The following is a 10,934-nucleotide window of genomic DNA, read 5'->3' on the forward strand; positions in this document are numbered from 1 at the left end:
ATAGCTACTGCAGAGCAGAATAAAGAAAAAAGAATGAAAAGAATTGAGAACAGTCTCAGAGACATCTGGGACAACATTAAATGCACCAACATTCAAATTATAGGGGTCACAGAAGAAGAAGAGAAAAAGAAAGGGACTGAGAAAATATTTGAAGAGATTATAGTTGAAAACTTCCCTAACATGGGAAAGGAAATAGTTAATCAAGTCCTGGAAGCACAGAGAGTCCCATACAGGATAAATCCAAGGAGAAACACGCCAAGACACATATTAATCAAACTATCAAAAATTAAATATAAAGAATACATATTGAAAGCAGCAAGGGAAAAACAACAAATAAGACACAAGGGAATCCCCATAAGGTTTACAGCTGATCTTTCAGCAGAAACTCTGCAAGCCAGAAGGGAGTGGCAGGACATATTTAAAGTGATGAAGGAGAAAAACCTACAACCAAGATTACTCTACCCAGCAAGGATCTCATTCAGATTTGATGGAGAAATGAAAACCTTTACAGACAAGCAAAAGCTGAGAGAGTTCAGCACCACCAAACCAGCTTTACAACAAATGCTAAAGGAACTTCCCTAGGAAGGAAACACAAGAGAAGGAAAAGACCTACAATAACAAACCCAAAACAATTAAGAAAATGGTAATAGGAACATACATATTGATAATTACTTCAAATGTAAATGGATTAAATACTCCAACCAAAGACACAGACTGGCTGAATGGATACAAAAACATGACCTGTATATATGCTATCTACAAGAGACCCACTTCAGACCTAGCGACACATACAGACTGAAAATGAGGGGATGGAAAAAGACATTCCATGCAAATGGAAATCAAAAGAAAGTTGGAGTAGCAATTCTCATATCAGACAAAATAGACTTTAAAACAAAGACTATTACAAGAGACACAGAAGGACATTACACAATGATCAAGGGATCAATCCAAGAAGAAGATCTAACAATTGTAAATATTTATGCACCCAACATAGGCGCACCTCAATACATAAGGCAAATACTAACAGCCATAAAAGGGGAAATCGACAGTAACACAATCATAGTGGGACTTTAACACCCCACTTTCACCAATGGACAGATCATCCAAAATGAAAATAAATAAGGAAACACAAGCTTTAAATGATACATTAAACAAGATGGACTTAAGTGATATTTATAGGATATTCCACCCCAAAACAACAGAATACACATTTTTCTCAAGTGCTCATGGAACATTCTCGAGGTTAGATCATTTCTTGGGTCACAAATCAAGCCTTGGTAAATTTAAGAAAATTGAAATCGTATCAAGTATCTTTTCCGACCACAATGCTATGAGACTAGATACCAATTACAGGAAAAGATCTGTAAAAAATGCAAACACATGGGGGCTTCCCTGGTGGCGCAGTGGTTGAGAATCTGCCTGCTAATGCAGGGGACACGGGTTCGAGCCCTGGTCTGGGAAGATCCCACATGCCACGGAGCAGCTGGGCCCGTGAGCCACAATTGCTGAGCCTGCGCGTCTGGAGCCTGTGCCCCGCAACGGGAGGGGCCGCGATGGAGAAAGGCCCGCGCACCGCGATGAAGAGTGGCCCCCGCTTGCCGCAACTGGAGAAAGCCCTCGCACGAACCGAAGACCCAATACAGACAAAAAAAAATAAATTAATTAATTAATAAAAAAAAAAATGCAAACACATGGAGGTTAAACAATACACTACTTAATAACGAAGTGATCACTGAAGAAATCAAAGGAGAAATAAAAAAAATACCTAGAAACAAATGACAATGGAGACACGACAACCCAAAACCTATGGGATGCAGCAAAAGCAGTTCTAAGAGGGAAGTTTATAGCAATACAATCCTTAAGAAACAGGAAACATCTGAAATAAACAACCTAACCTTGCACCTAAAGCAATTAGAGAAAGAAGAACAAAAAAACCCCAAAGTTGGCAGAAGAAAAGAAATCATAAAGATCAGATCAGAAATAAATGAAAAAGAAATGAAGGAAATGATAGCAAAGACCAATAAAAGTAAAGCTGGTTCTTTGAGAAGATAAACAAAATTGATAAACCATTAGCCAGACTCATCAAGAAAAAAAGGGAGAAGACTCAAATCAATAGAATTAGAAATGAAAAAGGAGAAGTTACAACAGACACCGCAGAAATACAAACGATCATGAGAGATTACTACAAGCAACTCTATGCCAATAAAATGGACAACCTGGAAGAAATGGACAAATTCTTAGAAATGCACAACCTGCCGAGACTGAACCAGGAAGAAATAGAAAATTTGAACAGACCAATCACAAGCACTGAAATTGAAACTGTGATTTAAAATCTTCCAACAAACAAATGCCCAGGACCACATGGCTTCACAGGAGAATTCTATCAAACATTTAGAGAAGAGCTAACACCTATCCTTCTCAAACTCTTCCAAAATATTGCAGAAGGAGGAACACTCCCCAACTCATTCTGTGAGGCCACCCTCACCCTGATACCAAAACTAGACAAAGAGGTCACAAAAAAAGAAAACTACAGGCCAATATCACTGATGAACATAGATGCAAAAATCCTCAACAAAATACTAGCAAACAGAATCCAACAGCACATTAAAAGGATCATACACCATGATCAACTGGGTTTTATTCCAGGAATGCAAGGATTCTTCAATATATGCAAATCAATCAACGTGATACACCATATTAACAAATTGAAGGAGAAAAACCATATGATCATCTCTATAGATGCAGAGAAAGCTTTGACAAAATTCAACACCCATTGAGCCCTGCAGCAAGTAGGCATAGAAGGAACTTTCCTCAACAATAAAGGCCATATATGACAAACCCACAGCCAACATCGTTCTCAATGGTGAAAAACTGAAACCATTTCCACTAAGATCAGGAACAAGACAAGGTTGCCCACTCTCACCACTATTATTCAACATAGTTTTGGAAGTTTTAGCCACAGCAATCAGAGAAGAAAAAGAAATAAAAGGAATCCAAATCAGAAAAGAAGAAGTAAAGCTGTCACTGTGTGCAGATGACATGATACTATACATAGAGAATCCTAAAGATGCTACCAGAAAACTACTAGAGCTAATCAATGAATTTGGTAAAGTAGCAGGATATGAAATTAATGCACAGAAATCTCTTGCATTCCTGTGCACTTATGATGAAAAATCTGAAAGTGAAATTAAGAAAACACCCTCATTTACCACTGCAACAAAAAGAATTAAATATCTAGGAATAAACCTACCTTAGGAGACAAAAAACCTGTATGCAGAAAATTATAAGACACTGATGAAAGAAATTAAAAATGATACAAATAGATGGAGAGATATGCCATGTTCTTGGATTGGAAGAATCAATATTGTGAAAATGACTCTACTACCCAAAGCAATCTACAGATTCAATGCAATCCCTATAAAACTACCACTGGCATTTTTCACAGAACTAGAACAAAAAATTTCACAATTTGTATGGAAACACAAAAGACCCCGAATACCCAAAGCAATCTTGAGAACGAAAAACGGAGCTGGAGGAATCAGGCTCCCTGACTTCTGACTATACTACAAAGCTACAGTAATCAAGACAGTATGGGACTGGCACAAAAACAGAAATGTAGATCAGTGGAACAGGATAGAAAGCCCAGAGATAAACCCACACACATATGGTCACCTTATCGTTGATAAAGGAGGCAAGCAAATACAGTGGAGAAAAGACAGCCTCTTCAATAAGTGGTGCTCGGAAAACTGGACAGGTACATGTAAAAGTATGAAATTAGATCACTCCCTAACACCATACACAAAAATAAACTCAAAATGCATTAAAGACCTAAATGTAAGGTCAGACACTATCAAACTCTTAGAGGAAAACATAGGCAGAACACTCTATGACACAAATCACAGCAAGATTCTTTTTGACCCAGCTCCTAGAGAAATGGAAATAAAAACACAAACAAATGGGACCTAACGAAACTTCAAAGCTTTTGCACAGCAAAGGAAACCATAAACAAGACCAAAAGACAACCCTCAGAATGGGAGAAAATATTTGCAAGTGAAGCAACTGACAAAGGATCAATCTCTAAAATTTACAAGGAGCTCATGCAGCTCAATAACAATAAAACAAACAACCCAATCCAAAAATGGGCAGAAGACCTAAATAGACATTTCTCCAAAGAAGATATACAGATTGCCAACAAACACATGAAAAAATGCTCAACATCATTAATCATTAGAGAAATGCAAATCAAAACTACAATGAGATATCATCTCGCACCGGTCAGAATGGCCATGATCATAAAATCTAGAAACAATAAATGCTGGAGAGGGTGTAGAGAAAAGGAACACTCTTGCACTGTTGGTGGGAATGTAAATTGATACAGCCACTATGGAGAACAGTATGGAGGTTCCTTAAAAAACTAAAAATAGAACTACCATACGACCCAGCAATTCCACTACTGGGCATATACCCTGAGAAAACCATAATTCAAAAAGAGTCATGTACCAAAATGTTCATTGCAGCTCTATTTACAATAGCCAGGACATGGAAGCAACCAAAGTGTCCATCATCGGATGAATGGATAAAGAAGATGTGGCACATATATACAATGGAATATAAGTCAGCCAAAAAAGAAACGAAATTTAATTATTTGTAGTGAGGTGAATAGAGTTAGAGTCTGTCATAAAGAATGAAGTAAGTCAGAAAGAGAAAAACAAATACAGTATGCTAACACACATATATGGAATCTAAGGGGGAAAAAGTCATGAAGAACCTAGTGGCAAGACGGGAATAAAGACACAGACCTACTAAAGAATGGACTTGAGGACATGGGGAAGGGGAAGGGTAAGCTGGGATGAAGTGAGAGAGTGGCATGGACATATATACACTACCAAATGTAAAATAGATAGCTAGTGGGAGGCAACCACATAGCACAGGGAGATCAGCTTGGTGCTTTGTGACCACCTAGAGGGGTGGGATAGGGAGGGTGGGAGGGAGGGAGATGCAAGAGGGAAGAGATATGGGAACATATGTATATGTATAACTGATTCACTTTGTTATAAAGCAGAAACTAACACACCATTGTAAAGCAATTATACTCCAATAAAGATGTTAAAAAATAATCTACAAATGACAAATGCAGGGGGGAGTGTGGAGAAAAGGGAACTCTCCTACATTGTTGGTGGCAATATAAATTACTGCAGCCACTATGGAGAACAGTATGGAGGTTCCTTAAAAAACTACAAATAGAACTACCATATGAGCCAGCAATCCCACTACTGGGCATATACCCTGAGAAAACCATAATTCAAAAAGAATCATGTACCAAAATGTTCATTGTAAATATGTAAATAGAATTTACAATAGCCAGGACATGGAAGCAACCTAAGTGTCCATCATCAGATGAATGGATAAAGAAGACGTAGCACATATATACAATGGAATATTACTCAGCCATAAAAAGAAACGAAATGGAGGTATGTGTAGTGAGGTGGATGGAGTTAGAGTCAGTCATACAGAGTGAAGTAAGCCAGAAAGAGGAAAACAAATACAGTATGCTAACACATATATATGGAATCTAAGGGGAAAAAAAAAAGGTCATGAAGAATCTAGTGGCAAGACGGGAATAAAGACGCAGACCTACTAGAGAATGGACTTGAGGATATGGGGAGGGGTAAGATGTGACAGGGTGAGAGAGTGGCATACACTACCAAATGTAAGATAGATAGCTAGTGGGAAGCAGCCGCATAGCACAGGGAGATTAGCTCGGTGCTTTGTGACCACCTAGAGGGGTGGGATAGGGAGGGTAGGAGGGAGGGAGATGCAAGAGGGAAGACATATGGGAACATATGTATATGTATAACTGATTCACTTTGTTATAAAGCAGAAACTAACACACCATTGTAAAGCAATTATACTCCAATAAAGATGTTAAAAAAAAAGGTGGGGGGGGGCGGAATTTTTAACCCTGTCACACAGATATGGTTTGGACCTGATATTAAACCTATAGTACCTGTTGGAGCCCAATTGCTCTTGCTCCAGCATATATTGTACATTCCTTAACTAATTGGGCACCTGAGAAAATGATTCTATGGGTAAACAGTACATTTGGAAACTTTCTCCCATGGTGGCTCATAAAGTATACGCTTGTTGTAATATATGTCCTAAATATAATCCAGGAAAGTCACTTCAGGGATCACCAGGCCAACTTCCCCCTTCCTAAGGGACCTTCTGTGGTATGGCAATTGGACTTTGTACAGATTTGACCATGTCAGGGAAGTCAGTATATCTTGGTAATGATCTGCATGTTTTCACACTGGGTTGAAGTTTTAACAGTAGGTAAACTGTTATTAGAAAATATAATTCCTATTTGGGGAAGTCCTTCTGAATTACACAGTGACTGGGGAACTAATTTAACTGAACAAATAATTAAACCTATTTGTGACATTTGGCCAATAATGCCGCATTTTCACTGCACTCATCATCCCCAGTCTTCCGGATTGGTAGAAAGGACTAATGACACTATCAAAATGCAATTAGCAAAACTCCCAGAACCATTTAATCTCTCACGGCCAAAAGCTCTTCTGCTATCGCTTCACAACCTTAGATCTATGTCTTTTGGTAAACATCAGCTGTCTCCTTTTGAAATCATAACAGGATGGCCTATGCGATTAGATGAAAAAGTATATGAACCAACCTCACTCCAAGGAGATATATTACATTATTGTCAGGGCCTTAGTAAAACACTTAAGGAAAATGAAAAATTAGTAGCTAACTCCTTTCACAGTGAGCTCCCGGGAGATGAAGACCTTAAGGATCATGGATTACAACCTGGAAATTTTGGTTTTTTGGAAAAGACCTAAAATAGAAGATTCTTTGCAGGCACGTTGGAAAGGACCTTACCAAGTATTAATCACTAATCCATGGACTGCCAAATTAGAAGGCATAGACTCATGGATTCACATCTCTATTTTAAAAAAGACCCTTCCACCTGAATGGACTTCATCCCCTACGTCTGACACCTGGTTTTGACTAAGATCAATGCCACCAAGCCAGGACGAGAAGAGGATGACAGCAGTAGTAAACAGCTAACCCAAGAGTCTGGACCAGGCCTGTAAGATTCACCCTACTAACCTAACTGTACTGTTTACCAAATGTCTGTCTCTTCATCAAAATTTAAAGTTACTGTTTTACTTCTGACTATACTTTGCCCCAATGTACAGGGTGAAAAGAAAATTCTTTAGTAAAGTTGTCACAGAGTATAGTGACTGGGGGCCATCTTACCAATTGTCGGATCTGTCATCAAAGTCCTCGGTCAATATAAGACCAATAGAAGCCCCTCATAATTCCTGTCATCAACTTTTCAGATGTCACTAATATAACCACTTACCTAGACCAACCTCCCTCTGGCATAACCTTTCAGGTTCAAATTATTTAACATATTAATATGTCCATCGTTTCATACTATCCTAAGTCCTTAGAGACTGAGAACAACTCACCCTAGGACTCCTTTGCTCTGTCTCTTACTTAATTGAAAAATGTCTTTAAAAACGCAAGAAAATTATGCCAGCAACTCCCTTATACCAAATTCCATAGAAATGTTTTTTGGAAAGCCTGCAAGAGAAATGACCCATGGTTTAATACCATCTGAACAAAACCCCCAATTAATGAGGCTATCAATGAGAACATTCTGGGAGGGATCACTTGTTTCCCCCCCCGCCCCAGTTTTGTCTTTATACGTAGTATTGGAATTGACTCACCTTCCCAAGGATGGGCACATAAATGTCTTAATAACTGACAGATAGCAGGTTTATGTTTATTAGGACATTATGTTACCCCGTTGTCTATTCATCAGGAAATAGATGACCCTCTTTTCTCTCTTCAAGAGACAGAGTCAAGAGATCCATGTTAGCAAAATACCAAGTTATCTGGTGGCAAAAATCTTTTGGGAATCTTGGCTCCTAATGCAAGAGTTTATGTCAACAAAGTTATGCTCAGAAATCTATCAGCCATCATTGGTCAAATAATTGAAAAGATTGCAAACAACATTGTAGCACAGCAGACATCCCTAAATTTATTAGCTCAATTAATACTAGATCCTCTACTGGCTAAACAAGGAGGTATTTGTGCTATCGCTTATACTACTTGTTGCACTTATATTAATACCTCTGGAGAAGTTGAGACACACCTAGAAAGAATTTCTCAAAAGGCCAGATGTAAGCAAAACTGACACTTTAAATGACCTGTTTAGTTGGCTCCCTTCAGGAATAGACATTTTTTTCCACTCTGCTTTACATATAATTATCATTTTCATAATACATATTATTCTTTTCTTAGCTATCAAGCTTCTCATAACATGTATCATTGCGTACCTCCAGTCTACTGCTAATAAAAGCACACACACAATGTTTGTGTGACAATTTGATATGGCTGATAAAATGTATAGACTATGAAAATCCTTCCCTGTCAATATATCTCCGTGCTTATCCATTACATTCAATTAATTACCTGCCCCCCAAGGAGAATATCTAGGCAACTCTATTCCTAAGGGAAAAAAGAGGAAAGAGGCTTAGAACCGAGGGATGGAATGAACCCAGGGCAGGAACAATGACCATCCCAGCCTCCAGGGACAATTTTTGATAATTAATGCTTTCTACTGAAAGATATATGATCAAATGGGGGGAATTGATAAAAGAAATTTTCACATACTGAAATATAGGGAAGTCATTCTGGCTTATACGTGAGTTAACTTGAATTTTATGCTAACAAAAATAGCCTGTTTTTGGCCTATCAAACATACAGTGTACATCTGCTTTAATTCTTAAAGAAAAGAGCACACTGACCAGAAACAAATAATGTACATGTTAAAAATCATGATTAAATGCCCCTCTTCCTGGGACACCAATGACTGTACCCCTTTGAGGATAAGACTCCCTTCCCAGGTGCCAAGCCCATGCTGTATGTGCTGTACCTCTATGTCCTGGTCTGTTTTTTGAAACCATATAGAAATGTATCCCTGACTTGTTTAGTGTTCTTTGTTCTGAGAAAATGAAACTGCTGAAAATGTGCTTCTCTAGAGCAGTTTCTTAGAGTAATCTGGGAAGCAGTTTTCTGGGTTAGTCTTCAGTTTGGCTCAAAGAAAACTTTATTCTATTTTTAGTATTGATTATTTATTGCTTATTTTGATTGACAAAGGGGAAGAGGAAAAGTTATGCTTAAACTTAACTCTAACCTTGACCACTTTAGCCACTTTCATTTGACATGGTCTAGGAAGCCCTAGCCATAATAATTAAATGAAAAAAAAAAAAGAACTGAAAGTAATCTGATGGCAGAGGAAAAAGTAACACTGTCACTGTCGGTAAATGACACAATACTCTACATAGAAAATCCTGAAAATGACACCCAAAATCAAATAGACCTCATCAGAAAATTCAGTTAAGTTGAAGAATACAAAATTAATCTATACAAATCAGCTGCATTTCTATACACTCACAAAAAATTATCAGAATGAGAAATTAAGAAAATAAACCCTGGGACTTCCCTGGTGGTCCAGTGGCTAAGACTCTGTGCTCCCAATGCAGGGAGCTCGGGTTCGATTCCTGGTCAGGGAATGAAATCCCATATGCCACAACTAAAGATCCTGCATGGCACGACTAAAAAAATATCCCACATGCTGCAATGAAGATCCCACATGCTGCAACTAAGACCTGATAGAGCCAAATAAACAAATATTAAAGAAAGAAAATAAACCCAATGAAAATGACATTAACCAAAATAAAATACCTAGGGATACACCTAACCCAGGAGTTAAAAGACCTGTACTCAGAAAATTGGAAGACCTTGATGAAAGAAACTGAAGGCCACATGAATAAATGACAAGATATGCTGTGCTCATGAATTGGAAGAATTTGTGTTGCTCAAATGGTTCTCCACACCCCAAGGTAATCTAGAGATTTGAGGCTATTTATATCAAGATAGCAATGAAATTATTTGGAGAACTAGAACAAAGCGTTCTAAAATGTGTATGGAAACACAAAAGAATCTGAATAGTCAATACAATCTTAAGAAAGAAGCACAAACCTGGATATATTACCCTCCCTGATTTCAAACTATACTACAAATCTAGAAACATCAAGACAGTATGGTTTTGGCACACACAAAAAAATACACATAGATCCATGAAATAGAATGGAGAGCCCAGAAATAAACCCAGGCTTCTATGGTCAACTTATCTATGACAAGGAGGTGAGAATATATAACAGGGAAAAGATAACCTCTTCAATTAATGGTGTTGGGAAAACTGGACAGCTACATGCCCAAGAATCAAACTGGACTACTTTCTCAATACCATCTACAAAACTAATGTTAAGATGAATCAAATACTTCCATGTAAGACCTGAAGCCATGGAACTCCTAGGAGAAAACATAGGCACTATGCTCTTTGACAATGCAGAACATACTGCAGAGTATGCAGTTTGCTCTTAGCAATATTTTTTGGACCTGTCTCCTTAAGGGAAACCAAGCCAAATAAACCAATGGAATTGCATCCAACTAAAATGTTTTCCAATGGCAAAGGAAATCATACGCAAAACAAAAAGGCAGCCTACTGAACCTGAGAAAATATTTACAAACTATGTATCTAAAAAGGGGTTCATACCCAAAATGGACCAATAACTCACCCAAGTCAACCTTCAAAAGACAAAAACCCAAGTAAAAAATTGGCAGAAGACTGAACATTTTTTTAAAGAATACATACTTATGGCCAACAGACACATGAAAGAATGGTCAACATCACTTATTATCAGTTATCATGCAGTCCCCATTGCTCCCTCCCCCAGCCCCTGACAGTACCTAATTCCATTTCTCTCTCTCTGTTTCTTTACCTATTCTGGATGTTTCCTATAAATAAAACCATACAAAAGGTGGCTTTTTGTTTCTGC

This window comes from Balaenoptera acutorostrata, chromosome 4 (assembly GCF_949987535.1).
Source record: "Balaenoptera acutorostrata chromosome 4, mBalAcu1.1, whole genome shotgun sequence".
NCBI classification, from domain to species: Eukaryota; Metazoa; Chordata; class Mammalia; order Artiodactyla; family Balaenopteridae; genus Balaenoptera; species Balaenoptera acutorostrata.